Here is a 20,497-nt window from a genome sequence, read left to right on the forward strand (position 1 = left end):
GTAAATAACGCACCGTTTTCCCCAAATCGACTTTGCCCAAGCACACCCTTCCCTTCGGCCAACAAATCCCAAAAATTCTGCACACCTGCCGATCCACTCTCCCTACAGCTCACCCAAGCCCCGTCCCTCTAGCGCAACTGGAACATCCCAAATTCACCTTCTCCATGCGCACCAAAAACTCCCATTGAATAACATGACAATTCGCTACTCCGCACAAAAATTGCTCTTTAAAGCACTTCCACTGCTCCGATCCGCTTCACACTTGGCTGGACACTAGTTCCAGCGATTCCCTAACATCTGACCAAAAATCAGCTCAATCCATCCACTGGAACGGGGACGAATTTCAACCCGAATACGCGCCCCCCGCAAACACAAAAAAAAGCCATAAAACGGCCAAATCTCGACCAAAAACCGCCAAAATCCCTCAAAACCTTGCCAACACCAATACGCACGAAACTGAACCGGCCCCTCAGCCCTAGGCTCCGGGAACCCTACTTAATTGACCCAAAAGCCCTAAAAAAGCAACATAATACACACGAAAACGCCCTAACAACCCTAAAATGCATATAAGTATATGTATGCATGCATTTATGTTTGTATTTATATGTAGATATACAGATGATATATGTTTATATATGTATGTATATATATATATTCACTGAAAAAACCATAGGCTATAGACCATATATAGTTAGGAATTAGCATTTACAAAACCTTGAAAATTCACTGAAAAAACCGTAGGTTATAGACCATATATAGTTAGGAATTAGCATTTACAAAACCTTGAAAATTCACTGAAAAAACCATAGGTTATAGACCATATATAGTTAGGAATTCGCATTTACAAAACCTTATTTTACTCACACAAAACCATTGAAATTCCATATATAGTTAGTTGCACTAACTATATATCGCGCACCCGCAATCCACTGCTGATGATGTCACATATTACATCATTCATGACATGGTCAGTGACATCACTGATGACATCACTGATGACATCTCAAATGACATCACTGATGACATCACTGATGACAACATCCAGTGACTGTATGTTTCTGTAAAGTTAAAATATGTCTTACATATTGAAGAATGAGTGGATGTATAAGTGTCTGGATGAAGGATTTAGTAGGTGCATGACTGACTGTATGAGTGAGTGATTAAATGTGTCTCACTGAGTGCATGGGTTAGTGACTAAACTGTCTTAATTTGTGCATCATTATGTCTGTTGTTCTGTAAACTGTTGCATGTGTTGATAAGTAGCTATATGAGTAACTATATGTGTTATTGATTGGTTGCCCAAGTATTTGTATGGGATACTGAGTGTGTGTGTGGGTGGCTGGGAGGTGTATGACTCTGTGCATAGATGTGTGAGCAGTTGATTCACTAGATGTATGGTTTCAAAAGTGCATGTGGAAACAGCTGTATGGGCGGTTGACTGTGTGCATGAGTGTATTGGTGAGTGAATGGATATCTCAGTGCTACATGTCAAAGTAAGTACATATGTAAAACACAGTACATGTGAGAGTTGACATATATAAATAACTGTGCATAAGAGCCAGTGAATGTGTGAGTGGCTGTATGGATCATTGTGAACTTGTATCAGGGATTGTATAAGAGAGTTAATATGTGTTAGTATATGTTTGAATAAGTAAAGTTTGTATAACTGTATAGTTGAGGAAATGGAGGTGTGATTGATTCTTTGATTGACTGACTAGGTGTGTGAGTAACTCCATGGATGAGTGACAGTCTGTGAGTGTCTGTTTACACTGATTGTATCTAAGGTTATATTAGAGTCTGAAGAGGTTCATCGTATTATCACATGAATGATATCATCAGTGATGTGATCAGTAATGTCAAATGAGATGTCATCAGTGATGTCATCAGTGATGTCATTTGAGATGTCATTTGAGATGTCATCAGTGATGTCATCAGTGATGTCACTGACCATGTCATGAATGATGTAATATGTGACATCATCAGCAGTGGATTGCGGGTGCGCGATATATAGTTAGTGCAACTAACTATATATGGAATTTCAATGGTTTTGTGTGAGTAAAATAAGGTTTTGTAAATGCGAATTCCTAACTATATATGGTCTATAACCTATGGTTTTTTCAGTGAATATATATATATATATATATATATATATATATATATATATATATATATATATATATATTCAATGAAAAAACCATAGGTTATAGACCATATATAGTTAGGAATTCGCATTTACAAAACCTTATTTTACTCGCACAAAACCATTGAAATTCCATATATAGTTAGTTGCACTAACTATATATCGCGCACCCGCAATCCACTGCTGATGATGTCACATATTACATCATTCATGACATGGTCAGTGACATCACTGATGACATCACTGATGACATCACTGATGACATCTCATTTGACATTACTGATCACATCACTGATGATATCATTCATGTGATAATACGATGAACCTCTTCAGACTCTAATATAACCTTAGATACAATCAGTGTAAACAGACACTCACAGACTGTCACTCATCCATGGAGTTACTCACACACCTAGTCAGTCATGCAAAGAATCAATCGCACCTCCATTTCCTCAACTATACAGTTAGACAATTTTTACTTATTCAAACATATACTAACACATATTTACTCTCTTATACAATCCCTGATACAAGTTCACAATGATCCATACAGCCACTCACACATTCACTGGCTCTTATGCACAGTTATTTATATATCTCAACTCTCACATGTACTGTGCTTTACATATGTACTTACTTTGACATGTAGCACTGAGATATCCATTCACTCACCAATACACTCATGCACACAGTCAACCGCCCATACAGCTGTTTCCACATGCACTTTTGAAACCATACATCTAGTGAATCAACTGCTCACACATCTATGCACAGAGTCATACACCTCCCAGCCACCCACAAACACACACAGTCTCCCATACAAATACTTGGGCAACCAATCAATAACCCATATAGTTACTCATATAGCTACTTATCAACACATGCAACAGTTTACAGAACAACAGACATAATGATGCACACATTAAGACAGTTTAGTCACTAACCCATGCACTCAGTGAGACACATTTAATCACTCACTCATACAGTCAGTCATGCACCTACTAAATCCTTCATCCAGACACTTATACATCCACTCATTCTTCAATATGTAAGAGATATTTTAACTTTACAGAAACATACAGTCACTGGATGTTGTCATCAGTGATGTCATCAGTCATGTCATTTGAGATGTCATCAGTGATGTCATCAGTGATGTCACTGACCATGTCATGAATGATGTAATATGTGACATCATCAGCAGTGGATTGCGGGTGCGCGATATATAGTTAGTGCAACTAACTATATATGGAATTTCAATGGTTTTGTGCGAGTAAAATAAGGTTTTGTAAATGCGAATTCCTAACTATATATGGTCTATAACCTATGGTTTTTTCATTGAATTTCAATGGTTTTTTAAATGTAAATTTCTAACTATATATGGTCTATAACCTATGGTTTTTTCAGTGAATTTCATTGGTTTTTTAAAAGCTAACATCTGTAGCTGTAAAATGTATTATTCTTTAAATCCCAAAATATATATAGATATTTATTGATAATTTTTTTTAAATATTTTTTTCTTCGCTTCTAGTTCGCGAACCGGGAAGCTTTCCGTTAGCTCATCTTGATGCCGCGATCTAGTCCGCGAACCGGTCAACGTTACGTTAGCGGAACAGTGACGCGTCGCGGAAGCGCGACATATCACGTTATCGCGTAATGCGTCTAATGACGCGTCGCGTTAGCGCTCCCGGAAGTGCTCCGGACCGCGGTCCAGAAGCGATCTGGGACGCGGCGCGCGCCGCGTAACGTAAGCGGAACAGGTCATGTGACTTGTTTATCAAACTTCTCATTGGTTCATTTCACTTTTGGTTTCCAAATGATGTATGACTAGGTCATGTGACCTAAAAATAACACTTTTCATTGGCTCAGAACTTTTGTTTTCCCCAAATCATGTAAACCCCTCCTTATTTCCTCACTCTGACTTTCATCTTGGTGAGAGAAAGACCATTTATCTGAAGATCCACAATGGCTTCCATTCTTGCTGCAGCTGGTGCACCCCCACCACCACCTCCACCTCCTCATAAGAAGAGAGGACCACCTAGACAAATTATGACTAACAGAGAGGAGGAAGATGAGGAATAAGAAGAAGAGGAGACAGAGGAACAACAATTTGTTGATGAGTTGCCCCGGGTTTCCAAACGAAAATCCAGTTTCATATGGCAGTTTTTCACCATCCCTCCTGGAACAAAGAAAGTGAATGCAAAATATGCCACCTGCCTCATCTGTGATCACAGATTGTCGAGAGGCACAGAAAAGAAGTACAGTATGGGGAACTATACAATGCATCGTCACATGAGCAGGTGGCATCCCTTGAACTACAGCCGGGCTGAGTTAAGGGATCTTGTAGACAATCCGACGGCAACTCCTGTGGCAAGATCTACATCCACATTGTCTTTGACGGGAAGAGAGGCACAAGAGACTGTGCCAAACATCCAACCTAACTTCCAGCACATAAAGTTATCTTGTGTTTACTGTGGTGAAATGCTGTCATATGGCAACATGAGTGTCAACCTCATGAACATTGCATATGAAAATCATAAATGCCCTAATGCACCCAAAAAGTAATTTTCTTTTTTTTGCTCCAGTTGAGCCGTTTTGAAAGCCTGTTTTTTGTTGTCTCCCCTCCATAAAAAAAACAAAAAAAACATAAAACAGTTCTAAAAATACAAAAAAATCAAAAAATGTTCAAAAAATAAAAAAAAAATATAAAACACCAAAAACAAAAAAAAACAGTTCTTTTCAGAACTACCTCCCCTTTCAAACAAAATTGCTAGAATGTTTATCACTCTGGCAAGCTCTATTTCTTTTGGTTCGCTTCAAGTTCGCTGACCGGTTCGCGAACTTTAAGCGAACTAAAAAAATATTTTTTTAAAAAAAAGAAGAGTTAGTATAAGGGAAGTAATCAGAGAATAATGTAAAAAGAAAGACAGCTAGAGAGAGTAAATGAGAGATAGTGTCAATGACATCATCAGCAGTGCATTGCGGGTAAAAAGAGTGGAAAACATTTACCTTATAATTCTTGTTACCTTTTTTAAATATTTTTTCATACTTTCAATCTGTAAAACAAAGAACAAACATTTCAAAAAATATTAAAACATGTATTTAAAAATTAGAAAAGACAAGGGAAAAGGTTCAAAAACAAACAGTTTTTCAACAACTTTGACATTTACAGAAGTCTCTGCTTCTCTACGTTCACTACACAATCCTAAAGATATATATTCGAAAGAAACTGTATCTTGATGTTGCTGAACTGAGGCCTATTTTGGAACATGATGTTTTTCTTGCACTGCTAATGTCTCACAATAGTGATGCAATAGCAGCGCCAAAAAGATGTAAAGCCATAAAAAAATTGTGTCTAACATTGTAAATGATTGTTTTAGGATGCAAATAAGATGTGTGCTTTCAAGAGCTTTCTTTGAGGTGAGGCCTCTTTTTTTTATAAAAAAAAAACACTACCCAGAAGTACAGCACTCTAAGCATTAAAATTGATATTTACAGAACTCAGCTTACCCATATGTACCACACATTTCTAAATGTATATCATAAGGACAAAAAGCATAACATTAATTATACATGTTAAATGGTTTATTTTTGCTGTTCTCAGAATGTATAAAATTTCACTTAAATCAGTGACTTGAAGGTATTCATCATGTAACAGCGGGGAAAAAAAAACACAATCAAAATGACTGTGTTTAAAAAACCCATACAACCTAAGAAATCTGATTTCAAAACTTCTTAAAATTAACTTACTTTCAATGACGTCGAAGGATCTCCTATAAACAGCATCCACTCTGTTGTGCTTTAAATATTTTCAGCCCGCCACTTTCTGAAAGAAAACCTCCATCGATACGTGAAATATGTTACATAGAAAAAAAACTTCTCTCATTATATCACATGTTTCCACTAGGCCAAATCATGTTGCCGCGATTCGCAAATCTTGTAATTCTTCCAATCAAATCCCGACATTTTCTATTTTCGCAACTTTCAAAAATAAAATATTTGAGATTATTTTCACAATCCTGGACTACTAATATCTTACTCTTCTTTGTCACTCATGTTCTCCTTTTCCTATGACACTGATACTGCTTACTATGAAGCAGACTTACTTGCATCAGGTTTATATAGTTGAATTTTTAATCGAGACAGCATTGCAGACTTACATTCCCTCTACTTAAAATTTTGGTTTTAAAAACACCAGGTAAGAATTTTTAAGGTCAAACGGCAATTTTTTTTTGAACGTTACAACAGAATCATTACAGAATGACCAGCCGTTTCCAGACTTTAAGTAAGCTGTATAATGTCCTGATGTAGTTGATGAACCATCGTGATAGATAATTGCTACAGTAACAAAAGTCCTCCCTGATATTGACAGCTGAGAAGCCACAAAATTTTTTATTAAAGTTGACAATTTTGTTCCATCAGGCCTACATCGTTGCATCATTAAAATGACATACTGGCCATATCTACGTATAAATAATGTTGACATCATTTCACATTTACATTGGCTACACTCCATGTTGTGATCCGCTGCATTTACTAGCTTATTAAAGGAGACTGATTTACTGTCTGGCAAAGTTAAATATATAAATCTTTCTGAGTCTACACTAGTAGTACTTGATACCATACAGTTCTCGCAGTCATGCTGCCATTGATAAGAAAGCCCAAACAGGTGATCTACATCTACACCCTCAACTTGCAATATATCAAGCATATACATTAAAAACTCCTGACAATCTTGCTGATTATTTTCAGAGAAGTCTGTTTGACCTGAACATTCATCTAACAGATAACGAACTTCAGACACACTTTCTACTTTTGTTCGATCAGTGCTACATTTCTCGAAAACAGAATTCAACAAACAGCATAAAATTTGTTCAGAATTCAACAGAATCTGTTCTTTTAAACTCTCTAGTGAAAAGAGAACATTAACCACTACATTTGCATAGCAGTTGACACCAGAACTGTTTTCAAATTGAAAACCGACAACATCTTCAACAGAATCCACTTTCTTTCTGCTAACAACTTTCGGTTCATTGACTTTTAGTCTTTTTGCAACAACCTCCCTACTATTACTACTATTTCTACGTTTCCGGCCTACCACACGTTTCTCAAACAAAGGATATTGAGGCAAATGTGGCGCATACTCTCTTCTTAACCTATTGTATTCCTTAACACAATCTAGATCCGCACAAATGTTTGTGACATCACAGTCAATCAAGTACAATCCCGATAAAGTTCTAACTCGCGACAATGCCACATATGCCATACCCTCCTTGAACACTGAACTGCCAATATTCACCAATGCACAGTCTACACTTAAACCTTGCGATTTATGGATTGTCACCGCATATGCCAAGCAAACAGGAAACTGTTTACGGCGAACATATAAGTCTTTAACAAGCAAAAACCTAGCAGAACAACGAGCAATTTTCTGTACTTCCTCAATGCCATCAAATTTAATTCTTAAAAATTCTATTCCATCTCTATTTCTGTATTTCTCAAAATCAACAACATTACCCATTGATCCATTTACCAGACCTCTTTCTACATGTAAATTCCGTCTCAAAATGATTCGGCAATTTAAACACACATTCAGAGTCTTTTCAAAACCCGCTGTCTTAGATATAGTCTTCTCTAATGAATCCAATTTTGATTTCAAATTATCTGACAAAATAATTGTTGATCCCATATGCTCTAATTTGTCGATAGCTTCAAGTTTCACAATCTCTTGCTTTTCTAAATTCAACATTTTGTTGTTGAAGATGGCACATTCTGCAAGAGTTGGCATGAGACATATCCCGGATTTCTTCTCAGTAATTTTCTGAAAAATATTCTCAGGCACAATCTCTTGTTTGGGATACAAATTTGACAGTAACCGTGCATTTAAAGCTTCTTTCCCATACTCGGTCACTTTTCCAATTCTAATATCTTGTAGAATATTCTTGTAATCTTCATCCTTTGCCTGACGCATATTTTGATGCAGTTCTGCATAATTGAAGTTTAACCATATATTGACGTTGCCAATGCTCCCTAGGCACTTCCTGGTATCTTCATGCGTGAGTATTTTGAACACAGGTTGACCTTTTACTGGTGTCAGCTGTAGAAGATCTCCGAAAACAATAATGTGTTTCCCACCAAATAAGACATCATATTCAGTTTTAAGTACTTCTTGCATTCTCAAATGCACAAAGGCAAGCATGACATTGGAAACCATGCTTACTTCGTCAATGATAAGTAGTTTCATTTTCCTCAAGACTCTTGAAACTTCACAGCAAGCATCTCCAGATAACTTGTTGTATTGTAATTTGTTGTCATGCTCCACCGGCAGCATCAATAGACGATGCAAAGTAATACCTTTAATATTATGTGCTGCCAGTCCAGTAGGAGCGGTGACAACACAAGACAGCGATGACTCAGTCCTTTCCTGCAAATAACAAGAGATTGCTTTAATGAGGAAACTTTTTCCAGTTCCCGCTTCTCCACTCACGTACAGTCGGACAGGCTTCAACGACGTACACGAGCACTCTTTCTTCTCATGACTTAATCCGTGCTCAATTTCCTTGGTAACTTCATCATATATTTTCCTCTGCTCAACGTTGAGTTGTTTTTCCAAGTCTTGTAAGTTAACTGAATCCTCCTGAGCATGTGCCATGGCTCTTTCTACTTCATTCATAGAAGTGGCAGCTTCATTTTCGATAATAGGTCCTCCAAGTGGATCTTGACTCAATGAAACAGAACTCTGACTGTCCTGAGAACTGTCTCTGGCAATCTCGGCTGCAATCGTTGCTTCCTGCTCAATTTCCAAAGTTAGCATTTCTTGATATTTAGAAAAAGCAGGACATTCTATGGACTCCTTGGCTGCATTGAAAGAGTCTTCGTAACAGAGGAAATCTCCAAGCAGTTCCTCTTCTGCACGCCAAGGCTTGAAAAGTTGCAAAAGTGCTAAATAGAAAAACTCCTTTTTTTCTGGAGATTCGCCACTTAATTTTCGATGGTTTACTAATTGGCATTTTCTTTGCTTGACCAGGCATCCCTCACTTCCAATTACAGCATACACTCCTTTCTCAATATCTTCTTTGATGTTCCTCTTGAATATATAATTTTGAAGAACCTCATATAGACAAACATTCTCAAGGTGACTGCTTCGATTTGGATAATATGTATCCAACATGTTGGTCTTCAAAATGTCGGTACTGTTTGGTTCCTTTACTGCCAAATACTCAATTTCCCGAACAGGTTTTAGAACTCGATTTCGCGTTGCAGCAAGACCAAGACTCGCCCAAACGAGACTCCTGGATTTGGCATAGAGACTTGCTGAAGACAATCGATCAGAACATTCGTAAGCTCCGATTTCTCGATGCGACAACATCTTCAGACTGAAACTGTACAACTTCTTGCTGAGGCTCTTTTCATGGGAAATGTCCTCCCACATATCCTTCAGTTCGGTCTTTTCTTTTTTGGTGATGTAAGATGTCACATACCGAGCCACTGCCATACAGTTGTCAGCCACAAACTGTATATCCATGTTCGCATTCCACATGGACAAAATCACTGGGTTGTAGTCATTGATGTACTTGGACTCTTCGTTCCTTTTCAAATTGTATGTATTCTTGGGTGATTTCCTCGTCACATTATGTCACAGCGAAGACATCAAACTGTTCACTCTTCCTTTAGAAATCACCGGTCGTGGAAAGTTGAAACGACATTTGGTGTAGAACTTGTCCTTGTTTCTGAATTTACGACGACAGTACTTCCCACAACGATGACTTTGGAAACGTAGAACTTGTTCTCTTAGACTTTTCTTCTCCGTTGCGTTTGGAACAGCACAAGTAGAATACTGTTCGATGAAATTCATCACTAAGTCATCCGGATCTGTTCCAAATTTAGGTGCATCCTTGATCCACAGCAACATATGTATATGAGGGGCACCTCTTGCTTGATACTCCTTTCTCCAGAAGAAATCCAACACCTCTCCAAGAGGTGGATTCTTTTTATTTGTGATGAAAGACATCATAGCTTCAAATCTATGATTGAAGTACCTGCATACATTCACAGGATCCAAAGAACACAGTTCTCCAGGTGTCTTGAATTCAATGTTTTCAATATTTCCATTTGCCTCTCGTAGAAATTCAAGTAAGTCATCCCAGCCATACTCAGCACAGCTCAGAGTGAGGAACCATGTCGGAGTTCCTAAGTTCCTCAGCATACATTTTAAATCACCATGACGACGGTACCAGTACTCATTAGTACCACGCTGACACGCCATGAGATTAATTAAGTGAGAATCCAAAATACTGTCTTGGACATTGACTTTATGCATAAAGTCACTTGCCGAGATGTTTCGCATCTGTATACCACTTTTTAAGATGTGGTTCACTGCATATGAAAGTCCAGACAGATCGCTTTCAAACAGGAGATGAAACAAATAGGGAATGCATTGCCGAAACCTAGGATCTTCTGCATACAATCGTAAAGTCCGGTATTCAGACGCAGGAATTTCACGAGGTCGCTCATCATATCTTCCTCCTTGACCTGTGGGAAATAGCTGTGGGAAACACCGAGCTTCCAAACTTTCCTCCCAAACACTAATGGGACTCCCTTTGGCTTGTTTCATTTGAAACAACTCAATAGCATTCCCCATGACTTCCTTGGAATGCAAAGGATGAACACTATAATGTTCATATATTTCTTCACTTTTAGAGGCCTCTAGTTTCTCAATTTGGCCAGCACACAAATCGCTATCCTCTTCATCACTTACTTCCTCTTCTGCAACATATACATTCTTATAGTACTTATTATTTTTCTTCAAATACACTGTTGCCTTTTTGACTTTCCTAACATCCACTAAATCTTGCCATATTTTCTTATTCTTTGTCGGAACCCCATTAACCAAGATAACCAGAGGTTCCTCTTCCACTTTTTCTATTCCAATTGTGTTAATGTTTTTGTTCAAATCTAGAGGCAAATAAACAACTCTTCCCTTTAATCCTCTCTGTAAATCTGCTGGAGGCAACTTCCCTGTCTTTGGCTCCATTCTTACAATAGCCTGAAAGGGATGGATACTTTGAATCAAAATAGATTCATAAGTATTTAAATCCTTCAATTCAGAAGGAATCTCAACCAATTCCAGATTATTATGAACTGCCCTAGCAGGCATCTGGTTTTGGTTTAATTTATTACAACAATAAGTACACACACGTTGATCCGATCCCAAATCAAAATAATTTTCTACCATCAAGTATGTGGCTAAATCCTTCCATTCACTATTATTTTCCCTTTCACTTTTTGCATATAAATCCACTACCTTAGTCTGATTCTTATAATAAGTACGTCGACAACATACACAAGTGAAATTAGGCCTCTCACTTGATTTCATCTGAAACGTGGCAATTTCCTTCTGAAAATTATCTGTACTGGAAACCTGTACATTATCTTCCACATTACCCTCTACTTCAGGGTCAATTTGAACATTCTCATCTTTACTACCAAAGTAACAAAACTCAATTTCTTCACAAAGATTCTTCACATCTATTTCAGAACCATGCAAAAGAGCAGCACATAACTGTTTAAGCATAATTGCTGGACTCTTAGCATAATACAACATTCTCACTAAATTTCTCACTTTATTATGATGCACTGCTAGCATCCTGAAATGATGAAAAACACTCTGGCATACTCTCCTGGAAAGACAAGCCAGTGAATGACCACGCAAACCTGTCATTTGTCTCACTCTGCAAGGATCTAAATTTTGCAACAACTTCATTTTCTGCTTCAAACTTTTCTTATTAAATGTCCGTATAAAATCACAAAGCAAATTGATGGAAACCTGTCGCACACTGCAAATAGAACTACACTTCCAAATGTACACAGGACCCTTAGGACGTCTTCCTAAAACCTCATCACTTAGCGCCTCTTCTGTCTCTGTTGTCACAAGTTGTTCTTTTTCAACTGGACAACCATCCTTCACTTCATAAGCTCGACCATTGATGTCAACTGCATGCACCAAATCATTATCCTGAAAATAAGTCTCTTCATTAAAAAATGCCTCAGAACTTGAACTATGCATCCATTCTCCAGAAAAAACTTCACAAAAGTTAGTACGATTTACTACTCTCTTCCATCTACTTTTTGTTTTGAAATCAGAAATTACCTTGCTTAGTTTCCTAATTCTATTAATTACCAAAATAAACAACTTTCGCTTGATTTCAAAAGCATGATCAATAATTTTCTCTACATTTTTCTTCTTCCTATAAAATGCCGCTTTCTGTTGGCCTTTCTTTTTAATATTTTTCAATAAATTAACTAATATCCTATTACGGAACATTCGTTGTCGAATGTCCCTAAACTGTTGTTTCCTTCTACTATCATGCACAGAGTTATCTCTTCCTCTACCAGTAACATTTGTGATGTGTCTCTCCTTTCCATTTAAATTACTTTTTTTTTTGTGAACAGACACATTTTTTTGTGCAAAATTTTTTTTACTACAAATATTTCTTAAGAATGATTTCGTGCTCTTACCCGGCCCTTTCTTGGTGTTTTGACAAGTATTTGGGGAAGAGGACTGCTGCAATAAAACATCATCCTGCTGTCTTTGACGTTTTCTAGCCTTTCGTATTCGACTTCTGGAAGGCATTTTCCAAACTATGAAAGAATCTGCAGTTGAATCTGTGAAAAAATATAATATAAAATGTTATTAACCACTATTACCAAACAGTAAATAAATAACAGTCATCTAAAACTTAATGCCGTACTAATTATTTAACATAGCAAATATTTTCCACCAGCACTGCATCACAAAAATGACACTCAATGGTACAAAACAGGCATACAACACTCATAAATCACTCCCTAATATTTTAAATCATTAATTCAGGATGACGATAAGATGTAGCCTATCTAAAGGTTTGTTTAGGCCCAGATCTTTGGACTGGGGTGAATGTGTGTCATTGATCCACATTCAGTCCATCACCTGTTTTGTTTATTTGAGGTGAGGCCAACACATGGTTGCAGATAAGATTTTCACTGAAAAAAAACCAAGGTAAAAAAACATGTGAAGGCCTACCAATGAAGTAAATCATTAAATGAAAACCAATACATTTCTGGGAATATGCACTACTAGTGCTTCATAAGATGTTTTGGGTCATATTTATAAGTTATTTGAGTATCTAGTATGCTATTTTACATTCTTCATGGTGCAAATTTATTGTAAATACGCTCCCACCTGCGGTTGGCAAATTTAGATTTTGATTATGGGAGTTAGATAGGCATGTTAATAATTTCCCAAAAATGGTATATAACCCCAAACAACCTTTGTAGCAAATGCTCTTAGCCATGTTATCCACCTCCCATTGGATAACATGGCTAAGAAGTGCTTGCAAATGTGATAAAAAAAGGCCTGCAATGCATGAATATCGCAGAAAAATCAGCGATATTCATGCATTTTCCAGCAAATGCTCTTAGCCATGTTATCCACTTCCTATTAAATAACATGGCTAAGAACTGCTCAGGGCACCATGAGGAACGCTTTCCATTTAAAAAGGGAAAAATAACATCAAAGACACTAAAATGCCTTCTAAATATGAACCCAAACAACCTATGAAGCAATGTGGAAAAAACTGCCGCAATGCATGAATATAGCAGAAAAATCAGCGACATTCATGCATTTTCCAGCAAATGCTCTTAGCCATGTTATCCACTTCCTATTAAATAACATGGCTAAGAACTGCTCAGGGCACCATGAGGAACGCTTTCCATTTAAAAAGGGAAAAATAACATCAAAGACACTAAAATGCCTCCTAAATATGAACCCAAACAACCTATGAAGCAATGTGAAAAAAAACGGCCACAATGCATGAATATAGCAAAAAAATCAGCGATATTCATGCATTTTCCAGCAAATGCTCTTAGCCATGTTATCCACTTCCTATTAAATAACATGGCTAAGAACTGCTCAGGGCACCATGAGGAACGCTTTCCATTTAAAAAGGGAAAAATAACATCAAAGACACTAAAATGCCTTCTAAATATGACCCCAAACAACCTATGAAGCTCTAACAGTACATATCCTGAAATTTAATTCATTTCAAAATTCGTTTTTAAACACAGCATATAAATCAATTGTATACCTGCATTCATGAAGAAATAACTAAAAATGTCCTTGAGACACATGAAAGTGTTTTCTGGAATGCCCTAGCACCATTTTTGGGACACTATTAACATGGCTAGGTAACTCCCATAATCAAAATCTAAATTTGCCAAGCACAAGTGGGAGCGTATTTACAAGACACTTGCCCCATGAGGAACACTTTACATTTTAAAAGGCGAACACAACATCTTAGACACTCAAATACCTTATAAATATGGCCCAAAACAACCTATAAAGCTCTAGCAGTACATATCCAGAAATGTAATTGATTTCTTAAATCGTTTTTAAAAGCAACATATCTGTTTCAGCTTACATAACAGACCATGAAATGGCCTCCATGTATTACAATATCTTGTGTTACTGCATGCCAGAATGTTACACCAAATATGCAATTATAATTTCTCTATGAAACTAATTCTATTAGTATATCACTAGAGACAAAACCACATTTTAAAAACACAGCTTTCTTCATCATTTTCTCCTTAAATCATACTATTCTCTATCTAAATTAAATAAATCTTTTCTCACCTTAGCAAATATTTTTTGAGTTTTGAAAACAGTCTCAGAAATACACCAAATTGTCTTCAGCAGAAGAAAAAGGATGCACTCCAAAGGCTGCAGCTATTGAAAGCACAGAAATACAGATATTCTTTTCACATATCTCTCATATTAGCCAATCATACCTCTTCCCTCACTTTTTTCAAATCAAAACCCTTCCCCCCTCTGCCCTGTCTGCCTTGTTTCCATAGCAACCACCTCCTGGAAGACCTCTCATGTTTGCAAATTCACAAAACAATGTTTCAATTGAACTCTGAACTCTCAGTGCACCTGCGTATCCAGTGCAATCTTTCATTAATTGTTTCTTCCTTCACCATTCAAATTACATCTTTCAAAGAACACATCCATGCACCCTAACTTTCTGTTTTCCGAAATGGAAATGCACCAATCACTGCTAATGAATCATTAGCATAGTAAAACCACAGTTTTTTTTCTTTAGAAACTCCTACTGTTTCAACTGCCCTTTCATTACCACACTTCATCTGACTGCAGAACAACCTTCTTCCACCATGTTTAACGTCTGGATTGTTGGACATAGTTACATCCACTGGGCTCAAAGGTATGCTGAGAGCAGAAATTTACACAACCTCAATTTACAAGATGTGGAAATTAACTGGTTGGGCCAAAGAGGATTAAAATGTCACCAATTGATTCCATTGGTGAAAACCTTTATGCATTTGCCAAAACCTGACCTGTTAATAGTGCACTGTGGAGGTAATGATTTGGGCACTTTGACAGGGGTAGGTCTGGAAATGCTTTTAAAGGACACCTTGGAGCAATTAATGGCACTTTTTCCTCAAACTGCCTTGGTATATTCCAATATATGCCAAAGACAGAAATGGAGGTGGTCCAACCAATTTTGTCCACAAATTGAGAAAGCGAGGAAGCATGTAAACAAATCTGTTTCAGCTTACATGAGAGACCATGGAATGGGCTCTCTGTACAACAACAACTTGCGTTACTACATGCAAGATATCTACAGAGGAGATGGAGTTCACTTCTCAGATGAGGGCAACAGAATTTTCATTCTGAATTTAAGACTGTGCATTGGTACCTACTTATAAGTACCTAAATGTACCATAAACCCAAAAGCTCTTCTCAGAGCTACCCTACATCTGATCACTCACAATTATTATTTTTCTCTAACTTTTTTCACTAATTTTCCACAAAATTCGCTCCCCGGAGCGCTACCCGGTTCGCTAACCGAAAGCTAACCTCGCGGAATTTTTTTAAAAAAAAAAATTTTTCCCGCACATATAAGCCTCCTCAGCCACGCTCAGAAAACCTAGGGGGTCAAGATAAGTCTACCATGACCCCTTCTACCCATTCTAAACATTATTTGCCCTCCATCTTGTATCTTAATGCGAACGAAACACAAAATGGTGGACTCCCGTGACGCTTAAGGTTCGCTAACCGGGCAGCTTCCCGGAAAGCGGTCCTAAAAAAAGGCGGGAAAGTAATTTACAGAAAAACGACTAGAGACACTCTCACCAAATATAGATTAGCTCATACTACATAACAATCCCTTCCATTCTCACAAATTTCATTGAAATTCCATTTAGCCATTTAGCCTGTAGACCTCTCCAAGTACCGTGAGGTAAATTACTTCACAAAACACATCTGAATTGTTGGAATTGACAACCAATGAAAATGTTACTTTCATTTTCTACTTTTATTACCTGACATTTGATTGGTTATATACCTGTATATATATAAAGGGAGAGAAGGAAACACAGCCATTTTGACTACTACTTCTTGTTGTACCTCCTATTTCAAAAGCTTCAAAAAACTTCAACTTCTTTGTGAAGGTAAGTTATAATTTAATATATTGTGCACTATGACTTAATATAGTAGACTTTTTCTGCTAGATATACACTATCCCTCTGTAGTAGTAATGTATTTAGATAGACTTCTCTGTTATAGTTATCAATGGAGTAAGGCTTGTCTTGGTTAAATCACATACACTTTTTTATAGTCCTATTTCCACTCTCATACTATACACTGCCAAAAGATAAATTCACTGATAAAAACTGCCTATCTAAAATTAATCCCAACAGTGCCCTATCTCTACTAATATATATTTTCTTATTCAAAATTTCAGGCAAAATGGAAGGCGAACAACAAGTTTCATTTTCGATTGAACTGAAGGAGAACAGCCAAGACAAACTTGATGACTTTATGGATGACAGTAGAGACCACGAACTTCTACAATGTGTTGAAGCAGTAGACAACTTGCTTCAAAATGAAAAACAATTACACCCTATAATAAATTATGACATTTCTGACAATGAAATGTTAGAAAATTTAATAAAATATGAAACACAATCATAATAAAAAAAAAAATAAACAAAGAAAACAAAAAAAAACAAGAAAAACAACAAACAATTAACATACAGTATTAGAAAAGTCTTTCATTCTTTTATCCATAAAGTTCGCTGCCCAGAAAGCTATCCGGTTCGCGAACTTGGCGCTTACCACGCAAAAAAAAATTTTTTTTTTTGGACCCTCTAGGCCCTTTTAAAACCTCCACATAAAACCTAGGGGGTCAACGAGGATCTACTATGCCCCCTTATGGTAATTTCCCCCTTTGTTTTGGCCTCCTCTTGTCTCTCGATCCTACCGAGAGACAAGATGGCGGCCGCTCCGGACTGTTTAGAATGTTGACAGACACCGGAGGGCCAATCAGCTTCTCATCGCAAAGTTCCGTTACGCGAAAGGTTCGCTAACCTGATAGCTGCCCGGAGCGCTGTTACAGATATATATCTTGATTTAAACGTTAATTTCTCAAAATCCATTGAAGCACATATATTGAGACCTAGCAAAGGCACATCGGGCTAACAGTCCCTACAATTTTGCCAAATTTCGTGAAAATCCATTCAGCCGTTCGGGCTAAAAGTGAGTCCAACCGCCCTATGGAAAATAACATGGGAAAAACGCGTTTTGGGACCCCCCTTTTTTCTCGGCCCCCCCTTGACGAACCCCCCCCAAATTTCCAGGAGCTGCTCAGAAACAAAATGTGCCATTTTCCTGAAAATTTCAGCCAATTCCGTCCACAAACGCCAAAGTTATTAGGCATAGAATTTTCAAAAGTCCCATAGAGAAAAAATCCTAACTATATATACCTACTGGCGACCGCCAGTAGGTAATATATATATATATATATATATATATATATATATATATATATATATATATATATTCACTGAATAAACCATATGTTTTACACACGTTATAGTTAGGAAGTAGCATTTGAAAAACCTATGAAATTCACTGAAAAAACCATAGGTTTGACACCAGTTATAGTTAGCTGGAAATTTTACTGACATAAAACCAATGAAATTCCACGTTATAGTTAGTTGGACTCACTATAACTTGCGCGTGTAATGCACTGCTGATGACATTACATATTACATCACTCATGACATGGTCAGTGACATCACTTATGACACCATCCAGTGAATGTGTGTCTTTCTAAAAAATAAATATGTTTTATATATGTATATGTAAAGGTCGAGGAAAGAATAAATGTTTAAATTATTGTCTTAATGAATGTTTTTTTCAAAAAGAAATGATTGGATAACTGGCTTATTAAGTGTACCTTAGTGAATACATATATTAGCGAGTAATGTTTAAATATTTAAATATATGTATCAGTGTTTCACTTTGTGAATAACTGGCGGCATGGGTTGATGAGTACCTACATGTGTAGGTATTTGGGTTCTTAGATGTTTTTTTAGTATCAGTATGAGTGTTTCTATGGTTTCATGGGGGTATTACTAATCACATAGATGCATGAATGACTAACTCTCTCTTTGTATGTGTTTAGAAGACACCATATGTGCAGGACTGTATGGGTGGTTGAGTGTGTATAGTTTTATATGCAAATAAATGGATGTTCAATAGTTTATTTGCATGTGTGAGTATGTGTGTGAGTAACTTTTGGATGATTGTCGGTGTGTAACAGGATGTATAGGTGTATCACTACATATGATGAGTGAGTATATGTATGAGTGACTATATAGAACTGTTGGTGAATGAGAGAATGTGTATATAGATGGTGGAATTACTGAATTGGTTGTTGTAACTGGTATGGGTATGTCCATTTTTTTGAAAATGTTAATTTCTATTTTCCAATATGTGTTTTAAGGGTTACATTACACTTAAAGGAGGTCTGTCATCAGTGATGTCATAAGTGATGTCACTGACCATGTCATGAGTGATGTAATATGTAATGTCATCAGCAGTGCATTACACGCGCAAGTTATAGTGAGTCCAACTAACTATAACGTGGAATTTCATTGGTTTTATGTCAGTAAAATTTCCAGCTAACTATAACTGGTGTCAAACCTATGGTTTTTTCAGTGAATTTCATAGGTTTTTCAAATGCTACTTCCTAACTATAACGTTTGTAAAACCTATGGTTTTTTCAGTGAATTTCATAGTTTTTTTGAATGCTAGTTCCTAAGTATGTAATCACGTTCGTAACTACATAGTGTCACCGCCTACACGTCCTGAGAAGCGCATGTAAAGTCAAGTGACTTGAAAACAAAACTTCCAATTGGTTGTTAGTAGTTTCTGTTCTGGAATATACACGAAGCACTCCACCCACTTTCCTCACAATCTTTTCTAGCATCTTCCGGAAGTCTTTGCTGAAATGGCTTCCCTACCAGATTCATCTTCCGAATCTGAAGGAAATGAGCGATCACCGTTAAGAAGAAAAAAGGAATCTTTCATTTGGCAATTTTTCACTTATCCTGAAGATCAAAAGAAAGTGAATGCGCCAAAAGTAACCTGCACGATATGCAATTCGGAGCTCTCAAGGGGAAATCCAAATAAAAAATATTCCTTTTCTGCACACACCATGCAGCGGCATGTTAAACAAAGGCATCCTGAGCATTATGCAAAAGCATCGACAAGAGCCCTGGCCACGCTATTACCATCAGAGGTGGCCAGCACATCTTCTGGTGTACGACCTGTATCTCCATCGAGTGCTGAAATGGACTTGAGACCATATCTTGCGAAGGTGCATATGAAATGCAACAAGTGTGGAGAAATTCTTTTATATGGAGAGCAGAGCCTCGTTCTTATTAAACTCAAAATTGACAGTCACAAATGCCCCAAGAAAAGATACATTTCTTCACTTCATTTTCAAACTATTACATACTGAAAAATGTAGTAGCAACTTTAAGAAATCGAAAGCATTATAACACTTCTTTCCCCCCCCCCAAAAAAAAAAAACTAACTCTTTCTACCAAAACGTGCTCCAAGAGCATATTATGAGATATTTTTTCGCCGCTTTATTTTAGTGCGAGACCGGGTGCGCGCACCCTCCTATCGCGTACAGGACCTGACACTTGCATATGAAGTCATGTGACTTCAAAACAACACTTCCAATTGGTTCTTGGTAGTTTCTATTCTGGAATTTACACGCAGCACTCCACCCACTTCCATCACTTTCTTTTCTACTCTCAAGAGACAACAACGTCGAACATCTTCCCGAAGACTTCGGTACAATGGCTACCGTTCCGCATTCATCTTCCGAATCTGATGAAAATGAGCGACCACCTTTCACAAGAAAAACGGAGGCCACGCTATTACCATCAGAAGTAATCAACACATCTTCCGGTGGACGACCTGTATCTCCATCGAGTGCTGAG

Source organism: Lissotriton vulgaris, chromosome 2_1, assembly GCF_964263255.1.
Source record: "Lissotriton vulgaris chromosome 2_1, aLisVul1.2, whole genome shotgun sequence".
Taxonomy (NCBI): domain Eukaryota; kingdom Metazoa; phylum Chordata; class Amphibia; order Caudata; family Salamandridae; genus Lissotriton; species Lissotriton vulgaris.